The sequence below is a fragment of the Apus apus genome, chromosome 1 (genome assembly GCF_020740795.1).
Source record: "Apus apus isolate bApuApu2 chromosome 1, bApuApu2.pri.cur, whole genome shotgun sequence".
Classification (NCBI taxonomy): Eukaryota; Metazoa; Chordata; class Aves; order Apodiformes; family Apodidae; genus Apus; species Apus apus.
The window spans coordinates 196,292,356-196,315,145 of NC_067282.1; the positions used below are offsets into that span (position 1 = coordinate 196,292,356).

General features: G+C 36.5%; 1 protein-coding gene across 1 annotated transcript in view; it reads right to left on the reverse strand.

Moving 5' to 3' along the window:
- The window catches only part of PCLO (piccolo presynaptic cytomatrix protein), a 350,197-nt gene that overhangs the window by 90,528 nt on the left and 236,879 nt on the right, over positions 1-22,790 (reverse strand). The gene's annotated exons all lie outside the window — the stretch shown is intronic.

The window sequence follows — 22,790 nt, forward strand, 5'->3', positions numbered from 1 at the left end:
ATCAGACTACACATGTATAGAAACTATTATTTTTCCATTTTTTAGAGTTTCAGAGATGCTCTGATCCTGGAATTAAAAAACATCTAGATATCACAATATTAGAATAGAGCCTCTGATTTTCTTTACAATGCAAATTGCTAGGGCTTATTCTTTCCTTCTTGCATTGTTCATGCTTCCACAAAATAAACATCACTTTAAGTTGCATTTTTTACCAGTCCAATGCTCATACAGGGGAAGGAAATTGGACTCTCTAGACTAGCAGCTTCAATCACCAGAATGTGAATGTTAGTGTCTTTCTATTTCATAGAAGAATTAAAATTCAGAAACATCACTTTGAAATCCCAGAAAGTGCTATAAAAGTTAAATGTGCACTCAGAACAATATCAGCTTGTAGTCTGACATTCAACACTAAATTACTTTATGTATTCTTCAGTTATTTTTATTGTATTTATAACTCTTTCTGATGGTTAAAAATAGGTTGATGAGAGTCAATGTGTTAATGTATTTCCTTGTACTGCTGGGTATGAATCACACCAGAACTCATTATTTTTTTTTGTAGACAACATAACTTCCTCTCTTATTCATCATTTGCACCCAGGCTGAATATTTTCTATTATTACAGTAATTATTGTATAGACAACTTTCACAATTCTTAAAAATTGATATGTTGTTCATGAAATAAAAATGATCTGATGGACCTGCCTATGCCTCATGGCTGCTATGCTGCTACTATGAAAAGGCATTGATAAAAGTACAGACAGAGCTAATTAACCTTGCATTTGGGGTGTACTTGGCAATTACAGGCAGCTATACACCACACCAGACTGGTACAGCTGCAGTTATCAGCTCAGCACTAAACACCTCTGCAAGTTAGTATGCCTTCCAATTTCTATATATATTGGCACACAATTCTGCAGATCCCCCTTCAGTTTGACACATACTAGGGCAACAAGTGATGACCTGGATGTATTTGTACTACCTGAACTGAAGCTCTTGGCAAGTTGAATGGAGATTAGAGTTAATAATTAGGAAAATAAGTATTATATAAACTATAAATTTATACTGTTTTCACCACTATTCTACCCTCAAACATTGCATTATATTAGAGTTACAGAAATGATCAGTTATACCATGCTGAACAAAATGCTGTGGAGCATTGTAATTATTCAGTATTTTGGAAAATAAATGTTCAAAATGTACTGTTCACTGAAGCTATAGCGCATAGTATAGTTTCTTCACTTTCAGTAATGTCATATGAAAGATTCTGCCAGAGGGACAAGCTTCTTGTAGAGTTCCATTTAACTGAAAGTCTTAAATATTTCATTACCAGGTTGTGTGCATTTGAAAACAAAGAAACAAAAACAAACAAACAAACAAAAAAACATCAACACTTTAAAAAGGAGTTTACTACAACTTCATATTTTTTCCAAAATTAGTAAAAATGTATATATGGTAGAATGAAAAATTCTGCTTAATTCAAAGTCACCTAAAGATTCAACTAAACATCAGTTAACAATGAGGCCACAAGAATTTTACTTTTCTGTCTCCTTTATAGGTGTTAAATACATAAACTCTCATAAACCCCCATTATTTTCATGGGAGTTTCATGTCAAGTGAGAATTTAGACTATTGTATCCCTGTCTGCTTTCTATATTTATCAATATTGTTCTATATAGAAGTCAGTGAGGGTTTTTTCAGTTTCCATTTTTGAGGAAACACTATTCTCATTTACATAAATACAGCCCTATTAGTCCAGCTTTTATCAGTTACAACTGAGGATGGAGCAATATTTGGTTTTGAAAATTTCTTTTGGAGAGGCAAGAGGGACATGTCATGAGACACAAGCACACAGTTCTTTTGGAAATTAGCGTGTGTCTGAAGGATCACTCTGTGTATTACTAAGTTTCTAGTCTCCTTAAGAGTAGAAATTACTACAGCAGACACGTCAAATAAAGTCTACATAAAACACTGTTCTATTGTCAAAACAATTAGACTCCAACCACAACTCAATTTAGATTAAAACTGACATAACTTATCAGTGTTAAAATGTCTTCTGTACTTTCAAATACAGAAAAAGGTTTAATGCTCTGTCTTCTACAGAGAAAGAGTAAAATTACCCACACCTAATGCAGAAGACAACCCATTGGCTCCTGCTAAGAAACCCATGGCCTGATCTTCCTTTTAGCAAGGTGGATCTCTGCCAAGAACAAGCTCAGTAGGATGGATCCAAGACAGACCCAGTGTCTCCAAGTCCCAGTAGTACTGGTGTCTGTATGTACCAATGGAGGATTTATACATGACATCCTGTTCTGCCTCCTATTTCTTCTCCACAACTTCTCTTTTTAACCAAAATACCCCCTGCAAATGAAAGAACACAGGAAAGATTGTCTTCAGACCACCCATCATTGCTACAGCAAAGAAAGAGCAAAGAAATATCACTCTGTAGTATCCTAGTTGCCACTCAAGGAGTTAGTATGTCACCAAGATCCCAACATATTTACATGTGGCTTCTCAGGACACTTAGCTTAGGAAAGGGAAAGCAGCCTGAAAAAGACAGGGCAGAGTCACACTTTAGCACAGGACTGACTCAACCAAAGTGCAACCTGAAACTATAAAGATATAATGGCAGGAAGAAAAAGACCAGGAGTGAGGCCACAAGACCCCAAGAGAAGGGAAAAAGAGTCAGAGAGTGATCCAGAAACATTTCTAAAACCAAATCACAAACACTATCAGCTCTTTTAAAAGTATTAAATAGTCACCTCCAAGAACACCACATGGTTGCCAACTTAAGAACCCAGAGGATAATAATACTAAGACTCAATAGTTGGTATACCTTTGGTCTCTTGGATACATACATCCTGGTGCTTAGGAGAATATGGGAATAGGAGAATGGGTTTATTTAGAAAGTACAACAGAGAGAGAACACTAATTTGAAAGAAAAGTTACTCTTAATGGTAGACCCCCAACCTGCTGCATCTATTGGAGTTCCCTGAAGCCAGAGACTCTTCTGATTCAAATTTGTACTGCCCTGGGGGTCTACCCTTGCTTAATAAAGCCCTGGCTGGTCTCCAGCTGTGTCACTGCTAAGGGTCTAGGGTCCAATTCAGAAAACAATGGAATTACTGTGATAATTTAAACATTGAAATCATACTCAGAATGAGAAAAGGCCACAGTTACACATTAGATGGCAATGATACTTGAGGTCAGATACCCAGAGGAACAGAAAGTTTTTGTGACTCACAGCAAGCAAACACCACTGTTTAAGTAAAAAGTCAAGCCTTCTTAATGAGAGTGACTGAAGACCTTAAAATAACAGTGTCATACAGGATAGAGCCAAATCATTACTTGATGTGTTCTAATTGGAGTCACTCTGTTAGATAATCACCCTCTGTGCCCTGAGGGTAATTACACAATTTTGACACTATGTGATTATTCAAATATAAAGTAGAATTTACTCACTAGTACCTCAGTTGTGAGAGTCATGTAACCTGAAAACTACGGAAACTAAAGCCAAACTGCTGGCCACTGCTGTGCAGTTCTCATCTCCTCTATGCATCTACTTCTCAACTGTATATCTATAATGCTTCTTTTAAGAAAGGTTTTGGGAAGTTACACTCTTCATAACATCAGTGGGTAGGGTAAATTCATGCTGTTATCTTGAAATGAACATGTTTATGTTCTAATTCAAGCTGAGCTAAATTTTTCAGTCGTGTTGAGTTTTAAGATAGCAGATTCCTAATCACTGAAGTTAATTTAAAACTAATCTAAAGTTGTTGGCATTGTTCAGCATTTGTTTACTTTTCAAAAGAAATAGTTCTTAATTGCAAAAGGATTTTTAAATAAAAAAAATCTTAATTTGATATAACATTTAATAAGAAACAGAAGCAATTTTATCCATCACTTTTCAGGAAGAATATTTATTCATATTTTCATAAGAAAGCAAACTTCTGTCCTTATGCTAACGTACACACAGGCACAGGGGAAAGAGCAAAGCTATGCCAAAAATATGGTACTGATGTAGAGTTAGCACTTCTTTTTTCCCTCAAAAAGAAGGGAGGCTGGATTTTCTCCTTTTGGTGTTTTCTTTGCTTTTTTCTTGTATGTCCCAACATTTCATGGACATTCTTACAAATAGGTTCACTGTAAGAAACGTAACATTCATGCATGAAGGAAGAAATAAATAGGCTTTTAAATAAATTATGCAGGATTAGGCCCATGGTTATGTCACTCTCTGTCGGTTTCTCTAAAAGAAATTTGAATGCACGGTCAGTGAACCTATACTGTATATTCAAGATGGGGATTATCTGGCAGCTAAATCTTACAATCAGCTTACAGGAACATTCACATAAGATGTTAAAACCAGATCCTATTGCTTTTACTCTGTTATTTATATTATAATAAGGTTTTTTGTTGTATTATGATAAGCTTTTGGAACTCAAATCATGGCTTAAAAACTCAACATGAGAATAAGCATCCAGGCAGAAACAGAAAAAAACAATCTGCAAAGACCAAGAACCAATCAAGTCTATGCCAGATAAGGCAGGAGAGAAGCTACAGGAAAGACAAACAGTAAGTGTGTGATATCAGTTTCCCTTACTGATAACTATAGTTTTAGAAATATTATTAATGCCCCTTCAGGGAAAACAGTTTCCCCGCAAAAAAAGCCACAGCTACTACCCCATGGATGACAGCAGTCAAAAAAAGGCCCTGCCTCCAGCTGATAACAAGCAAAAGGAGGACAGGGCTGATGGCTTCTGGGCTCATTTTTTGAAGTCTCCTGAAGGCACTTCAGAGCTTTTTTGCTGACCTAATGGAATATGTTAAAACAGCCTAGCAGCTCTGGTTTAAGACTTCTTGGGTCAAACAATGAGGAGTTGGGCTTGACTGAACTGTGTCTGGGTAGGGGCAGGGCAGATGCTGGAAGGATGAGTCCCCAGCTTGAGTGCTACAAGCTGATGGTGCAGTGCTAGCACCCATCCTCTTGTTTCTGTGTCTGCACGGCAATAATTGCTGCCTATACAGGCAACCTCTTGCCCTGTAGCAACAGCAGTACTAAGTCTGTCTGTTTTGATGGCCTCATAGTCACTACCTAACAGGTACAGGCTGGCCCTACGAAAACCTCTGCCTCTATTTATTAAAACCTGTATGTATTATTTACACATCAAAACCACATATAAACATCAAACCATTACTGAATTCTCAGCACTGGATCTTCACTTTAGCTTCACTGGGTATTGTAATGACCTACTATTATTCAAAAACATGTCCCAGGAGAGATATTGAGCATTATTTTTAAACTGCTGAATATAAGCACTAAACTGACATTTCAACTCTGTAGACTCAAGCTCAAATGTGTATTATAGGTCAACAAGGACAAAGGAGTTTGATCATTTCACTATTTAATCTTTTAAAACTGTTTTCATCTCAGCAAAGCTATTGTATGGGTAATTTTTTATTTTTTTTTCCCCAGGACTGATATATTAAAATTAGTAGCATGAAGAAATGTAAGACAGTAAAGCAATCATCTCTGCTTCTTTACATCAAACCACTAAATATTCTTCCCTGCGCAAAAGGAGGAAAACTAGGTGTTGTATTTAACTGAACAAAAATATTTTCTTTCTTCTAGAGCAAATTTAACCAAAAAGCATCCTCCCCTCAAAACTAAATGATTAATCTGCAAAATTTTGTTAATTAATTATGTAAAAATAGGAGCAAAGAAAGTAAAAATATACAGAAGCAGTAAAAAATGTCAGCTGAAACTATAAATCCCACAAACATAATGAATACAAAAATAAGGTAAAGCACAAATTATAATCTGTGCTTTAGAGATGAAAGAGTTTGAGCAATTCTTCTTGAGTAAAAAATATCCAAGGAATTGTTAAATTGTCTATCAACTCATCACCATTTCAAAGGCATTTCTTTATCTTCACCAAAATTAATAAAAGTAAATATAAAAAGTAATGAACCAGATTAATCTGATTATTTTTTACAGATTATAATAAAGAATGTCTTGAATGAATTCAATACATTTTAAAGAAAATAATAAAAAGCCCAGTCACTTTTCCCAGTTAATTCCAAAGACTCACAGACAATAGAAATACAATGACAAATTGTACATCTTCTTTGCCCATTTGCCCATGGAGTCCTGCAGGACCACTTATCAGCCTCTGTACCTCTCTCTTAGGTAAATGAAAACAACTGAACCCATAATGAATCCTAAAGACCTATAAATGCAAATTGCAGATGGAAACTTGGTTTCATTCACATACGCACCTCTTCATAGGATGTACTTTAAAAAATTGAAAATCATCAAACTGAGCATCATTTTACTTGTTCTTCCACTGATTTCAGAGACAGTTGAGAATCTGCAGGTTGTCCAAATTGCAATACTAATTGCTAATGCTCTTGCTGTAGCTATGGATGCTGCTACCAGGAGGATAGGCTCAAACAAAGGGGGATATTACACCATACAATATACATTTATTCTGTGGAAGGCCATTATGCTTGAAGTCTAAGGCTAGACTAGACAAGATCATGCAGGAAGAATTCCCTATGGATTACTAAGCAGAGGACACCATGCTGTGCACTTGCCTAAGGAGTTCCTAAGTCACACAGTCTATGTGATAGTTGCATACATGATGATATGACTACATATATGACTATATATGTATGTGTGCATGTGTACAAATATATATAATCAAACACATGAACATGTATATCTATACATGCTTAAGGTACTGTTTCTGTGACACACTACATGGTTTGTCTGATCAAACATAGATACTCTCATGGGTTTTGTCTGTTTGCTTTCTGAAGTACATGATATACCATCAAGTCATCACTAACAGCTTTTGCAGGAATAACAGTTGTTTGCAGTACTGTTCATTACAACAGTCATTGCTTTGGTGGTGGTGTAGCATAACGCCCTTTTGCTAATGTGCTTTTATGTGTACACGTGCTGACCTAAACCCCATGAACTGAAGCAATACCTTGTTGACTTACTCATGACTTCAACTAAGAGAGAGACAGCTATGTCCATGGAGCTGTAGCAGTAAAGCTGTTTAAGGATGGTCTAGCATAATCTATCTTACTTTGACAAAACAGCTAGTTCAATTTCACCTGTAAGCACACCAAGAACACTTAAGTACAATAATTTAGTTTCATGTGTTGTTATGGTGCTGAAATTGAGGAAACTCTGTGATGACCCCAGTTCATAAATTTAAAGCCAGCAAACACAGGAATCCTTGTATAATCTGTGGGGCTTAGAAAGTCTTTGTTTCTAAACAATGCATATTATAACCCAAGATACATAATTAAAAATTCTTAGTGTCATGCATTAATAAATACAGGTAACAAACCCTTATAGATCCCTTGCAAAAGCATTCCTGTATACAGTTTAACACATTTGAAATTCAGGATATGAGGGGTTGTCCATTAGGTGGCACCAAATTTATCCATATGTATAGCAACCGTAGGCAACAGAGAGAAGTGTTTATCTGCTAGTAGCTGTCAAGAGGTTTCCCAGAAAGTCTCCATTCAGAGACAGAATATCTGAGGTGGCACTATAGCCCATCAGTGTCCATCACCCACAGGTATTCACCCACACAGGGAAGTGTGCCCTTCACCCTGTGTTTAACTAAGCACTCATCTGGTGTAAAGCTGTTTTTATCATCCCTACCAGTCTCTCTTCATTGAACTCAACAAGGGTCACTGTGGCACTCAAAGTTATTTTTAGTTCCTTCGTTGGATCTTGACTCTTTCGTAAACAGTGGAAAGTGTTTTTTCTTGTCACATGTTCTCTACAGCTACTCCTTTAAAGGAAAGACCCTATTTTTCAAATAATCAGACAGCTTCCAATTTGTGAATTGCAGAGCTATTACTGTCACTGAGATAGGCTGATACTTCTAAGAATAGTAGAGCGGTCTGTGAATGAAAGATTGTCTTTTCTCTCTTTGGTATTGTCTAAGACTAAAACTGTTTCTACTTCCCCATTAGCAGAAGTCATGGAAATCCTTGCCTTAAAGTTTGCTTCCTTTTTTCTTTCACACACATCTCAGGAACTCTCAGTTCTCTTTAACGAGTCACTTCAGACCCATTTAGAAAGTACAACTGGTCAACATCATACAAAACTTTGCTTTATTTAGACATAGGTCAATGCTTACTTCTATTTAGCAGTCAGAAAATAGTCTGTATGAGCAGCAAATGTATGAATTATATGGATTGATTCCATTTCACCCACACTATGACAGAACTAATTTAGCAAGCTCAGTGCTCACACAGTGATGAACATCACTTGGAATTACTCATTTCCTTTTACTCTGTCATCTTAAAGGTTAATTTCATGGGGTTCTGTTCAGTACATTATCTAGTAACTAAGAAATAATCAAACCTTCTACTCACTGAGGTGACTGGTCAGCACTATTAAATGTCACTGTCATGGATTGCACCTGGACAAGTAAATGGTACTTATCTTTCCCATGCAAAGAAATTCTGATGATGAGCATGTACAATGAACATGACTAATGTCCATGGGAGCTTGCTTTTCATCCCATTGATTTCCACACAGTTACAGAAATCCTTTACTCTAGAGCTAACCAGATCATCCTTACGTCTTCTAGCTCCTGCCTGCTCTTTTTTACCTTATGTCTGCCATAATGTAGCTAATGTGCAGCCTAACACTCCACAGAACTGTTCCAATTCACTATGCATTTGTAATGGGGTCTGTCTGCATGTGTGCAGTAATAAGCTCATCAGGCTGGGCTAAGGTAGCCTTGGTGCCACGGTACAAAACACTGACTGTTAGGAGTTGTCTCCCGGCTCAGATGAGAAGGGCTAAGAAAGAGGGATGTCCTGAGAACTCACATTACTTCTTAAAACTGGACTATCAGAGAGCAGAGCCTGTGTGCAGTACCAAAACAAACCTTGCTTGCTGGGTGTCTCTTTGAAGGCTATTCCAGATGTGCTTCCTCCTGGGCTGAACTGGTTTGGGATGGGAAAGGAGATGAAAGCACATGAGCAAGTACAGACATCTTCCCTGTGTCTTTAATTGCCAATTTCTTTTTGTAAATTAAAATCTCTGGCCTTTTAGGAATAAATTTATGAAAAGCAAAAAATTCAAAAAAGCCAGAAAACCCTCTTAGCTTTCACAGATTAAGGAACAACTATAGTACATGCACTACATACAAAGAATTGTTTTCAAACAATTTCTTTTTATTTATTTTAACGTAGATGACACCCAGACCTTTTCACTGTGAATCCCTGGTGTGTACCCTAACTGTGATACATCTCTCGTTGCCATTAGTTACGTCAATAATGTACAAAGATGAGAATAGTGGCAGTTACTTTTAATGTAATCGGTGTTGTGAAAGATGGTATCTAAAATAAAAAGTATATGAATGTTAAAAAACCTCACCAGTATTCATTGTTATCCAAAAAAAAAAAAAAAAGACAGGAAATTTTACAATTGAAAAACATAAAGCCAGACTTGACAGGGTAAATTTTTACCATTACCAGATTCAAGGGACTACCTGCTACTTACTGGGAATGACATTAAAAAATTCTTTATAGCTATAAATCATGAAGGGGTGTTGGAAAATAACAGCTTGCAGTTTTATCTAGGTTATTCTTTGAGTGAACATTAATGTATTTATTTCCTTGTTCAGTCTCAAGCATTTGCTACTTTACATTGCATTTTGTTTCAGGAGAATGATTACTCTCAGCATGCAACTGTGCAGTTCAGTATAAATAGCAATACAGTTCAGATCAACCATAATTTGGCTAAGACAAATTTGGCAATATTTCATCTGTTTTTCATGCAAGATACACAGTTAGAGAAGGTAAAAATATTATGGCATGGCTTGGAAAGACTAGGAGGCATGTGAGTTGTACTCTCTGTCATGACAGATGAATTCAATGGAACAAATTGCAGGAAATTTAACTCAGTTATACTGGGAAATATGCAAGAATTTATGTCTTAACAATATTGTTTGAATGTTTTTGAATCTACTGGTATGATCACACATTTAATGAAGACTGCTTGTTTTTAGACTTTCAAAATACACAAGATATCCCATCATGGTAAGTACTATGAAAAAAGGTATCTAAATATGGTCAGACACGTTGAAATTAATATCATAATCAATACTGGATGCTGAATTCTGCACTAAGGTTTTTAAATGGGGATCCTATAGGCTTTCACAGAATTTCCTGAGGACATGGCTGCAGAATTTCCTTCTATATCTACACATTAAATACTGAGCACAACAGGGACCCTTCTCACAGGACTGCAGCAAACTAGTTAAAGGCAAGTTGATGGACAGCGAAGAACAATTCAATATTGTTGAATGTTGGAATGGAGTTCAACATATTGCATTATTTCTAAAGTTTTCATGAAGACCACTAGTGTAATGTAACAATCCAGATCTCATTTTTTTTTCCTTTTCCCTGCTCTTGAGGCACTTCCCTGATCATGTACACACGTTGTCACAACTGATTTGAAGAGTATGTTCCTTTACTGGAAAACGTACCACGGAAGATCTAGATACTATGTCTCAGGCAGAACTGACTAGTATATGTCAGTGGGGATTTGGCCTCAAAACAGTGGTTGAAAAATTATGCATGAACAAAGATGGGCCTAATAATAATTAACAATTATTGCTTTAAAAATCCTTTTCAATGGAACAAAAAAGAAGACACAGAAGAACTTTCCCAGAAAGTGCCTTAACCATCACACTTAAATAATAGCTTAGGTTTCTACATTTGGAATACAGACAAATAGCAAAATGGAAAGCAAAATCTAGTTCTAAATTAATTCAGTTGCTCATTTTTAATAGGACTTAATAGTAAGCAGCTCAATTTCAAACACAGCTCTCCTTAGAATCAGAAGTGTCTGAGCAACTGAGCTGTGTTAGGAAAGATCAAGAATCAAGGTTTCCTATTCCCTTGGTAGGTACAGAACCACTACATTTTTACTTAAAAGCAGTCAGGATCAGCTCCACTAAACATGCACAGACTTGGAAATATTCTTAAAATCTGGCCTTCCTCTACCTGAAGGGGGCCTACAGGAAAGCTGGGGAGGGACTTTTTACAAGGACTTGTAGCAAAAGGACAAGGGATAATGGATTAAAACTTGAAAAAGGTAGATTTAGATTGGACTTTGGGATGAAATTCTTCATTATGAGGGTGGTGAGGCATTGGAATAGGTTGCCCAGGGAAGTTGTGGAAGCCCTATCACTGGAGGTGTTCAAGGCCAGGTTGGATGGGGCTCTGAGCAACCTGATCTAGTGGGAGGTGTCCCTGCCTATGGCAGCGGGTTTGGAACTAGATGATTAAGGTTCCTTCTAATCCAAAACATTCTATGATTCTGTGAAATGCAGTGTGAACCACCTCACCTACACTGTGTCCTTTCAGAGACTTGAGCACAGTTTAGACCCACGAAAACAGCCCTCGTCTGCCAGACACGGAGATAGGAAGTCTGAAATCTCTGCCTTAAATATTTTATATTTTATATTCTAGTTTTCTTCTGCTGTTACATCCAAGAAAAGGGAATACCAGTACATGTTGACCTAAAAATGCTCATTCTACCATGGATTGTTCTTGAAATCTGATATCCAATATGCAATGTAAATAGCTATTACTATAAATTACTGTCTTAGTGAGTTGAATGTAATTGTCTGTAAAGCCTTCAGTTTTGTGATCAGTAGTAACCCATCCCACAACTATCCAAACCAAGACTACCTCCATTTTTCCAGAAATTGTAAGATTTAAGTACCTAATAAAAACAGTTTGAAAAGTTACCTAGAACACACTAATGTACATTTTCAAGTGGACCATAAAACCTAAAGTTCTTAATAGAATTTCGGTTGCTGCTGTGTTTAGAGAGATATCAGACATTCATTCTGAACCTGAGGCACTCCCATGACAGGCATGGAGAAATAATTGATTTCAGTGAGGCCGGTCTTAAACATTTAAGGATCTATGTAGGCAAAAAACATAGCATAGCTTCCTATTTTTCAGGCAACAATTTTTTTTACTTAAAAACTGATTAAGGTTGGAAAAGGCCTGTTCATTTACTTGAACCAAGGATTAAATGAAATCCAGAGATCCATTTTGATTTTATTATTATTTTTTTTTGCAAAAGGTTTTTATTTTGTTATAATGTGGAACAAAAATACAATTGGACACTAAATTTTTGCTTGATGAAATCATTTCAGCTTTAGTCACTGATAATTTAGATAATTTGCAATTCAGTATCTTTAATTTCAGTTGCATTCTAAGCTGCATTATTACATTACAAGTACACTATAAGTGGTTTTTTCTCAACCTTTTCATACAGAACTATGAAGTTATAACTATCTGATTTCACATGGTAAGACTCTAATACATACTGTAGTCAAAACGATAGATCAGGATAAAAAGTAATCATTTTTAATCAACATTTTCCTCTGTTTTCTGTCAAACCGATACAATCACCTGCTCCTTTCACCTCAAAGGAACGTTGACAATTCTCACATGAGATTTTTCCAGCCATACCTTATGGATGATCTAATTAAGTTTTGGAATAGAACATGCTTCAAGAAATTTAAAATAAATTCTTTATGTACCTTTTTGAGAATGCTCACAGGATTTTTATTTCTTTAAGTTGACTCCTAAAACATTTTATGTATTAATTTACGTAATATTCCTATTTTGTAATGTACTATATTACAAAACTGACTGCAGAAGATTATTTTTTGTTCTTAAGGTTCTTTTAACCTTTCAATTGAATAAAAAAAATCACTGTCAGATCAGATTAGATCAGAGCACAGTACAGTCCAGTTCAGCATCTCCTCCTCCTCTGAAAACAGTTGATATCAGATGCTTCAGAAGTTATTTAGAAAACCTCCCACACTTGCTTACAGAATTATTAACTTTTTCCTAAGTACCTCCAGAGGTTGTTTGATTTAAAATCATTCAGGAAATATCTTTTTGTTTTTTTCTTTATTTCCCCTCTGTGTATTCTCCAATGCTTATAGAAAACATAGGCTTTATCTGTGTGACATGTCACTTTTCAAAACACTAAAGTAAAGCTCTCTGACCAAGATTTTCAAATTTGTGTCCAAGTCTTACATATTACCATGATCAAAGTCCATCTAGACAACAGATAATGTTCTACTCTGAGATAACCCACTTTCAGTTGTCTTTCTTCACAGTAAATTATTAATAATTAATAAGGTCCCTTACAGCCTTAGAGGAAACAAATGTGCATACACCTATCTAGAAAATACTTTGAAATATCAAGTGATTAAATAAAGTGTTCATTGCAGTACCTAGTTTCATTGCCAGAATAACGTGCTGTATGTAAGCCTCTTTACTTCTGAGAAGTGTATCCTACAAACAGCTAACACACTGCCTCCAAGATATTCAGTGACAATGGTTATATGTTTACCTGACTTGCAGCAGAACAAATACTGACTGGCGAAATTTCACCTTGGGTGCTGAATGGTTGCATAAACCCCAGATTTCAGGAATGGGATTGAAGGTTAAAGTTGCAGACACAAAATATTCTAACTCACTTTTTGGAATCCAAGTGCAGGTGAAACTGTCTATAAAGACATATATATATATATATATATATATATATCACTGTACTTCAAGGTGACCCTCACTCTGACTTAACTGGATTTTTTTCACACTAAAAACCCATCAAACTAGTAGTCTGCTAGTTTCAGCCTACAATAGTCTATACAATAGGAAACTGGATTACGGTATTTTTATCTTCCCAGTTCACTAGAAAGTCGCTATCAAACAACCCAGTTCAATGGTTATCAAAAAAAACACTTTTTCACACTGTAATGAGGTGTTTCTTCTTTGAATGCCCATGTATGTGAGCCCAAATATTTATTATTCCTTAAAAACAACAAATAAGAAATTCTCTGTTTTGTTTAATGAGATGTGCTCCAGCAGGCCTAAGGTAGGCACTTGGCATCTACATTTTAGGTTGTTAATGAGCCAAGTCACCTAAAAGAAATACCTAAGTTCCCTGCAGAGTCAATGGAGACAGGAGGGTGCTTTTGATTGCTTCCACTGGGAAGACAAATTTGCCTCGGTTTAGGTACTGAAGGATTTACATTTGTCTGCTTCTTTTTTTTTTTTCTTTTTTTTTTTTAAATTTGCTCCACAGAAGCCTGTCCTTGAAAACAGAAGACAGGACACAGAGGAATACAGGCACATATTTTTGATCTTCCAATTGAAATTCAACCCCTTTTTAACACCCACAGCAAGTAGTTGCTATGGAAAGGGACAGGCACAGTTTCTATGCCTCCCTGCTTCTGTTATTTGCCTGTGTATCAGGTGTAACATGATCTAGAGTCTCCTAGTCTATCTCTTACAGCCCCAGACACACTGCCTTTGAGTAAAGCTGCAGCTGTAGCCCTGAGCACCTTGGGCTCAGTAAATAAAACCCTCTCTATAGCTGAGATTCACCTCTGTGTGTGAGCTGGCTCTGCACTCTGTATTTTTCCTTCCAGTGCTGGCCAAATTGGAAAAGTCACAGTCTCCCCCTTGTCACCACCACCAGAGTATACTGGGAATACAGAAACTGGAAACACAACTGTATCTTCTTACCAATCTGCATCGATTTGATTCTAACACACTGTTATACTGTAATACAGTCCATGTCTGGCACTGATGTAAGAATGGGCAGATTACACTGAAAATAATGAAAGAAGCAACTAAACTCTTATGGAGGCAAAGAACCTTACTAGTACTCAGTGTTAGAATATAGCCTATCCAAGAAGAGTAAGAGAGGAAGACTAAGACTACCTGGATAGGTGATATCTGTCAATGACACAGGCAGAAAGTCAAAGTGCCCATGATCTGCATGATCCCAGAGGACAGCAGTGAGCTGTATGGTCCTAGTGGGAGACAAGAGGAAAGCTTTGTAGGCAGCCTGATGACAGTGCTGCTTACTCCTTCTGCTGTGCTCAGAGAGGGCTTCAGGGCTTCAGGCACATGCTCTAGAAGCAATGAGGACTCTTTTTAAAGAAGTACCTGAATTTTCTTCTTAACAGGAACTATCCACCAAGGTTCTCAATAATAACAGCTGTCAAAAGCAGTGGTTGATAATTACTAATTGCATAGCTCCACATAAGTACTTTACAACAGCTAGTAGTGCCTTCTACTATGATCTTAGTGAATTGCATTGAAAGCTAGTTATAGCAACTATGCCTCTTTTACCAGCGATCCTCCACTATTTCTGTTATAAACTGTTTGACTAACATTTTTTTGCCTGAACTTTGTGATTGTTCCCCACTTCGTGACCTTTGGAAATCTAGTGACTGTGTCTGCACCCACTCTCTGCTTGAAGCATCCAGGACAGTTTACCTATTTACAACTAAACAGAAACTCCGTAAAGAGATATTTTATATAATTATTTACTTGTTATTAAGAATGCAATTTCCTGGTGTAGTTTGTATGACAGACTTTTTCCAGCAAAACTGATTTTCAGCAACAATTAGTTGTTCAAGGTATTTTCAGAACTCTTGATCATAAAGAAGGCATCGTCTATAGTTTACATGGCACATAACCAGGGTTAAATGCAGAAGTAAAAATCTGTAACTTGTGTTATGCAAGAGGCCAGACCTTTACAGGTCCTAAAATGAATTAATTTAATTCTTCTTTCTCATAGCTTTAAAAATGTTTTAATTGCCCCATAAGTTTTCTCTTATCTTCTGCTTTAGATTACATTAAAAAGATCCTGAAATCTCAGGCTATATAGCTGCTCAACCACTTTCTAGATCAACATTAACTCTAACAGCTATTTTCAGTGCTGGTTTTTATTGCAGAAAAATTAAATATAGAGCAATTACCATGCTAGGCAGAAACATCACAAGCTCATATTACCTGCTTTATCTCAGTAAAACAGATATTCTAGATATACAATAAGTGTTCTAATGAAGAATCCTTGCAAAATCCCAGTTGTTTCATTCTGCCACCGTAAGTTTAAATCTCCATAAACTAGATGCCCTGTATTGTGAAGCAGGGAAAAGTATCACTGTCTGAGTGTGCTTCAATTGCCTCAAATAGATTTAGTAAATAAAGTTGTGGACAACACTACAGCAACCAGCTCTCACAGATTTCCATTGCAAACATTCATTACGCCAATCTTCTTCCCCTGTTTCCCCTGCAAGCCCCATATAGGTGCTGAAACAATTCTCATTCCTTACAGTGATTCTGATTTCCTTCTTATATCTCAGCAAATGGGCATATTGAACTCTCACACAACTGACCTCCTGCTGCACTAAGAACAGGATTGAGACCATAATCAATGGGATTCTGTATAAAATGGCTAAACCACTATGAGGAAGCTTTCTTTCTTCCTTGCTTCATTCTAAAGGGTACAAGGATAACTGAAACATGTGCATGATTCACTTTGTTGGGGTGTCCATTCCACTACATTTTTAGAATAGACTTTTAAATTTTTTTAATGTATTTTCTAAGCATTTTAAAGTAATTTTCTTTTATGCTGAATGCCCACAGCCACACTTAGCAAGAACAACACTGCATATTTATTTATTATTACTTATTTGAAAGAAGTCCAAGGCAGAACAAAACACATGGATGAGAGGAGCACAACTATGCAAGTGAAGATTTGCTGCTGATAGGAGGCATTCAGGGGTTTGTTTAGACTAAGTCTGAAGAGCTTCAGGGCAAAGCTTTCAAACCTGCTATGGCACTGCCTGCTATTTTGTGCACACTTCCTTTGATAAAGTCAGTTTCTGCTGGGACAGATAAACCTGAGCCTGTAGCCCCAGGGGTATGCCTAGACCAAGCTGTCCTCTCTTCTAATCCACAGAAGAAGCATGGACAGCACAATTAATCACTAAGACTAATGCTCAGAGAACAGGCTAAAGTTAATTCTTTGTTTTCTCTGATGCAGTAATAAATTAAAGCAGTCAGACTGCAAAATAGAAGTGCAGGATGGGAAGACTGTTTCTTTTCCTTTAAGACCTGACCCAAAGACTTTTGACAATTTTTCCTTCCCTTCTTGTGTTCCTTTTAATTTCTTTTCATCTTTTTCCAGCTTCATCCTGCTATCTGCTTTCTGCCAGGAGTGTAATTATCAGAGGGACTCAAGAAGGGATGTTGGCTCTTCTCTATCCCTAGCTTCATGGGGACTGGTAAATCTCTTTTCACTGTGATGCCCCCATCAAAGTTTCTAATTTTAGATGGCTAAACAGCAAGCAACACTCACTACAGTCTTTTAGAACTCCTATTGCCTATTGCAGTTCCCACCAACAGATAACCAAGATCAGTCTGTGTTGCACTTGAGCCCATTTATAACTGAAAGATGAAAGGGAAGTGCAGCAAGAGGAGTAAAGGGAAGGATAAGGATTTACTGCTTCTGTTCTGGTTTTCCAGCTATTTAGGTGCTCATGACTATTCCAGCCACATTCCATTTCCAAGTAACATCCATGTCTATGATATGATGAGAGATAGTTTTAAGATTCACAGTCTTTATATATGCTATTGCCTTTGCAAAAGGCTTTCTGAAGCTGGCTCTGGTCTTATTATTCAGCACTTGGTGCTATTCAAACTAGCCTAAAATTGTTTAAAACAAATTGCAGAAAAAATATTCTTAACATTTTCTTTACAGTCCTTTTATTGACTGGTCAAACATCCAGTTGCAAGTCCCAGTGTTCTTCTTAGAGGACTTAAAATAACTCGTGTTTTTCCAATATCAGTAAAGATAAGCTTAAAATGACAAGAACTTTAAACCTGAAAAGTTATGATTCAGAATTTGTGATCTGAAAACACATGAGGGGGAACATCCTTGAGGCATGGCTGTGATTAAACAGCTTCTGGAAGTTGTCTAGTTGGCACCTTTACCAGGAGGAGTAAGAAAGCTGCATATATGGTTACTGCCCAGAATACACAAAACACTTTTCAGATTAAACAGTGATGCTAATATGCCAATAGCCTCGTCTAACCTTGGTTACATCCAGATTCATCGTACTTATAACAGACAACAAAAGTACAGTTAATCAGATCTCCATATTGACCATCTCCTCTCTAGCCTGCTCATTAGCCTTATTTACATTGCCCTCAAAGGAAGTACTGTGGGTAGTATAAATACTCAAGGTATTTTTCTCCAGTTAATGCAGGCTGCATTCACAATGAGGGATTGCTTATGCCCCATGAACCTGTTGGTTGTATTTCAGCGTTCACTTGCAGGCTTCTCTAGACTCAAAGTTGCTACATAGGGATCTCATTTCTAAATCTCCCATACTTCAGTCATGTTTCTGGAGACTCAACTGATTTTTTGTTTTCTGTAGTAGACTTCCATCTTACATAGCAGCTTCCCTCTTTACCATCATATACACCTTATAACTTTATAACAACTTTTTGATTAACTGCCCAACTTGGAAAACCGGCCAGCTACATCTTAGCAGTTGAATAAGTGTCTAAAAGGTACTGAGTACACTTAGAAATCATCATTAAACGCAGGATAACCAGTCAGTCAAAAGAGGTGATTATCCCACTGTATTCAGTGTCACTGAGGCCTCACCTTGATTACTGTGTGTAGTTTTGGGTCCCCCAAGTTAAGAAGGATGTAAAGGTCCTGGAATGCATCCAGAGAAAGGCAACAAATTGAGTTAAGTTTGTCTAGTTTGGAGAAAAGAATGCTGAGGGGTGACCTCATTACTCTCTACAGCTTCTTGAGGAGGGGATGTGGAGAGGGAGGGGATGATCTCTTCTCCTTGGTATCCAGTGACAGGACTTGAGGGAACAGTTCAAAGTGGTGCCCCGGGAGAATTAGACTGGACATTAAGAAACAATTATTTACTGAAATGGTGGCCAAACACTCCAACAGGCTTCCCAGAGAAGTGAGTGACGCCTCAAGCCTGTTGATGTTTAAGAAACATTTGGACAATACCCTTAATAACATATTTTAACTTTTGATCAGCCCTGAATTGGTCAGATAGTTGGACTAGATGATCACTGTAGGTCCTTTCCAACTGAAATATTAATTCAATTCAATTCTATTCTATTCCACTCCATTTCATTCCATTCCACTCTTGGACCTGCCATCAGGCTTGTTGATGGCTTTTCTTAGGGGATCTTCATGGTGTTTTGAGGAGCAATATTTTTTCATCCTAAGGGGAGTAGTTATTAAAACAAGTGTCTAAGGATTGGACTGAGCAGAAGGGCACCATTAACTCTCGTGGAACTCTCAAATGGCAGTGCATTTTCTCTTCTCTGACCTACTTAACTGCTTTAACAGGGTAGCATTATCTTTCATTGTTGTACATACATCAGGTATTTTTTCTTAAGAGTATTATTGGACAAGTGCAGGATGGGAAGGCTTAAAATATACCTGTATGATGAATATTTTTATTGAATTGTAAAACACAAAATTCAACTGAATTGAATGGAATAGCATGTCTCTTTGCTAGCACAAACTGTTTATATACTGAAACTCTACAGTGATGGTCTGTGACTCATAACAAGGGAGCATCCTTCTGTGTTATGCTAGAGATGTTACATTGTTATATTTGCTATAAAATAGAAAATGAGGTACTATTTCAGCATTTTTAATAAGAACTTTCTTCTTCACTACTGTTTTTCCTATGTTTACGTTTGGGAAGATACTATTTAAATGAGGCACACATATTAAAAATAAACATGCACTCCTAAAGCCTTGGACAAGTTAACAAACATGGTTGGTGTTGAGTGGATTAACAGCAAAGGCAGTAAGATAACCAAAAATCAAGTTCACCATTAGCTTTTAGACCATGCAGGTTCCCCAGAAATGCCAGGGGACTGGAAAGTCTCTTTGTCTCAGTGAATGTCACCTGGCTTAAGCACTGCAACACAGTATGCCTGGCTGATTGAAAACTTGGAACAAAGACACCCATGGTTCACCAGTTCCCAGGCTCTCCAGTCAGCCTGTTGAAATGGTCCAATAAGAAAACTTGAATGCTGAGGGCATCCAGTAAATTTGTAACAGTTGGTAACACATATTAATATTTTATTTCTGTTCTTTGCTCTAGGTTCTGTTTCTGAAAAACACTGGCAGTATAAAATGTCATTCACCCAGGAGATTTACCAGGTGGAATATAACTGAACTGTTTCTGTCAACACGAGAGGGAGCACAGACACATCTATCAAATTGACACAGTCCCTGCAGTTGATGAGCTCAGTGGAAAGAGTCTTCCACCTCCAGTTTTTTTAGTGCCAATGAGTGATGAATCAGAGGTATTTTTGACATCTGAAAGCAATTTAAGGTGAGAAAACCAAAAAGACTGATATTTGCCAGTCAGAACTATAAATAAACTTATCAGCACTAAAACTCCACTAAAGCTATTTAAACAGGCTAAAATTTTATGGGTTGCTATTCCCCAAGGAAAGGAATGCTATTTATATTTCTAAGTGTGTCATTTCTTCATAGATGCAGTCATGCAGGCAGCAGGTAGGACTTTGCCATCCTTCATAACCTGGGTAAATCTATCCTTGTTCCTTTATGCTATTGATAGGATTTTCAGACCTTACCCATTGCTTTCTGTTTTTAGAATTACAGGAATTAGTTAAATTGATGGGATTTTTTGCAGTGAATCATGTTTTAGAAAGGTTCATGAGTCAAGATATTACCTTGTAATGACATTAGTATACCTTTACATGATGACTAGGTACATGCTCTAATTTGAAATTACAGCATTTCAGCAGAAAAAGTGACTCATGATTACTATACACATTATTAAGATGTAATTTTCATTTACAGATAATGACATACAAAGTTTTCTGCATGTACTGTGAGAGACACTAAATATCTTGAGAAAAAAATGAAGGCTGGCCTCTATTTTCAGATACAACAGTATAAACAGTATTGGTAAGATTAACAGTTTGGCTGGATTTGCACAGAGCAGTACGAGAATGATGGAAGACCTCAATGAATTTTAGCACTTATGAAAGGCAGAGACTAAAAGTGCACCAGTCATATTTCCACTAAAACTAAGAGTGGAGTAGCCAAATATTCTCTGTTGATCAATGATAGCCATCTAAAATGACATAAGAAGTAAAGTAGATATAAAGGCAAGATTTAAAAGGTAAACGACAGTGAGGTGAAGTGTTCGTCTTGTATGCTATAATAATGGTATATTCTGCAGAAAGCATGTTTTCTCTCTGACAGAATATTTAACACATCAATAATAAAACATATTCTGGGACATTGTGTGGACAAGTTCTACAGATTAAGTACAGTGACTTTGATGGAGTTGATTTATGCCAATACGCCCAAGTCAAAGATTCTTTTGTAAAGATCAGACCACAAACATGACTGATCATGTGATGGGAGATCTTTCTATCAAATACAGATAAAACTTCAAAATACATTATGTGAACAGACAGAAAAGCAAACTGCCATGTTTGACATTTTCCTGTGGTTATTTTTAGTCCAAGATACTCTTGAGCAGTGCTAAAATATAGCAATACGGTAAGTAAAGAATTTCTTTAAACCTCAATTCTCAGAAAAGTTATTGAGAAGAGAAACCAGAAGACTGGAAATAATTCAAAGCAGTAACTGTTCATCCTCTTTCTCAAAATGCCCAGTCTTGGGAAAATATTCAATAGCTAGATTCTCCCCTTTACCTGCTTGGTACTAAAACAATGCATGAATGATCTGGCACAACTACGGAAGACCTACTCTTTGTGTGGGGGGAGCCAAAATAAATACTCACTTCAAAAAACAATAAATTGAGGTAAATTATTTCATCACTTGTGTGCAATAAGTAACACTATTTTATCATTTGATGAGTGAAATAGCACCCAGTAAGTATTAATGGCAGAATCAACTCTATATGGAAAAATGGAAGATACTTTTGTTTAGATATAATTTCTTCACTTCAACTTTAAATTGACATTGATGGTGGTGTATTTACACCTTTTTATTAATATCTTCAAAATACTGGCAAAGAAACAACCAAGCAAGTAAAGGGACCAGGGAATGCATGAATGCAGGTGACACTATTTTGTAAAACAAACAACATATTTAAACTATTCCTTATGAATACCTTATTTAATCAAGTTACTCAGCTTTTCAATCTGCAAAGTACTTTTGATTTAATCATTACTTTTGTTAGATGTTTACTACTCAGAAAATTTATGTGATTGAATTCTGCCTGGGAGAATTATTCTTCCTGCTTATCTTGTTTCTTTTGTTGTTATTTCTGCATATCTGCTTCTATTAGAGAAATACAAATAATTAGTTGAATGAATTAGAAAAAAATGTATTATATTTTTGTCTATGGAGAGATTGACATCTCAGCTTCATACAGATATTCTAATGAAAAAAAGGAAAGAAAAAACAGTTATACAGAGAAGGGACAATTTATGTGATTATGAGCAGAAAGAAATAATTAGACTGAATTATCACATTTTTAATCATCCTAGAAAATGGAATGAATAATCTAGCTTTAGTTACCTAAAGGAAGACGTGTAGTCTAATGCAGTCTACTTAAAGAAAATTAAATGAGGAAGACACTCTCAGTTCTTGAAATAGAGGTCTATGGTAGATGAAATTCATTACCTTTCTGTGGATGCTTCTTTTTCTCTGTTGCCTGTTGAGGCAGGTTGGATGACTATTTTACACTGGAAAACTAAAGTTAGGTCAGATACATTCAGTCAAGTCTGACTTTAGGAAATTAAAAAAAAGTGCATGTAACTGAGAGAGAACTGGATCTGTGATCCATTTTACCTGTGCAACCAAGAACTCTGAGTAATCCCTAACATGGATGCTTAGATGATCAAGACAG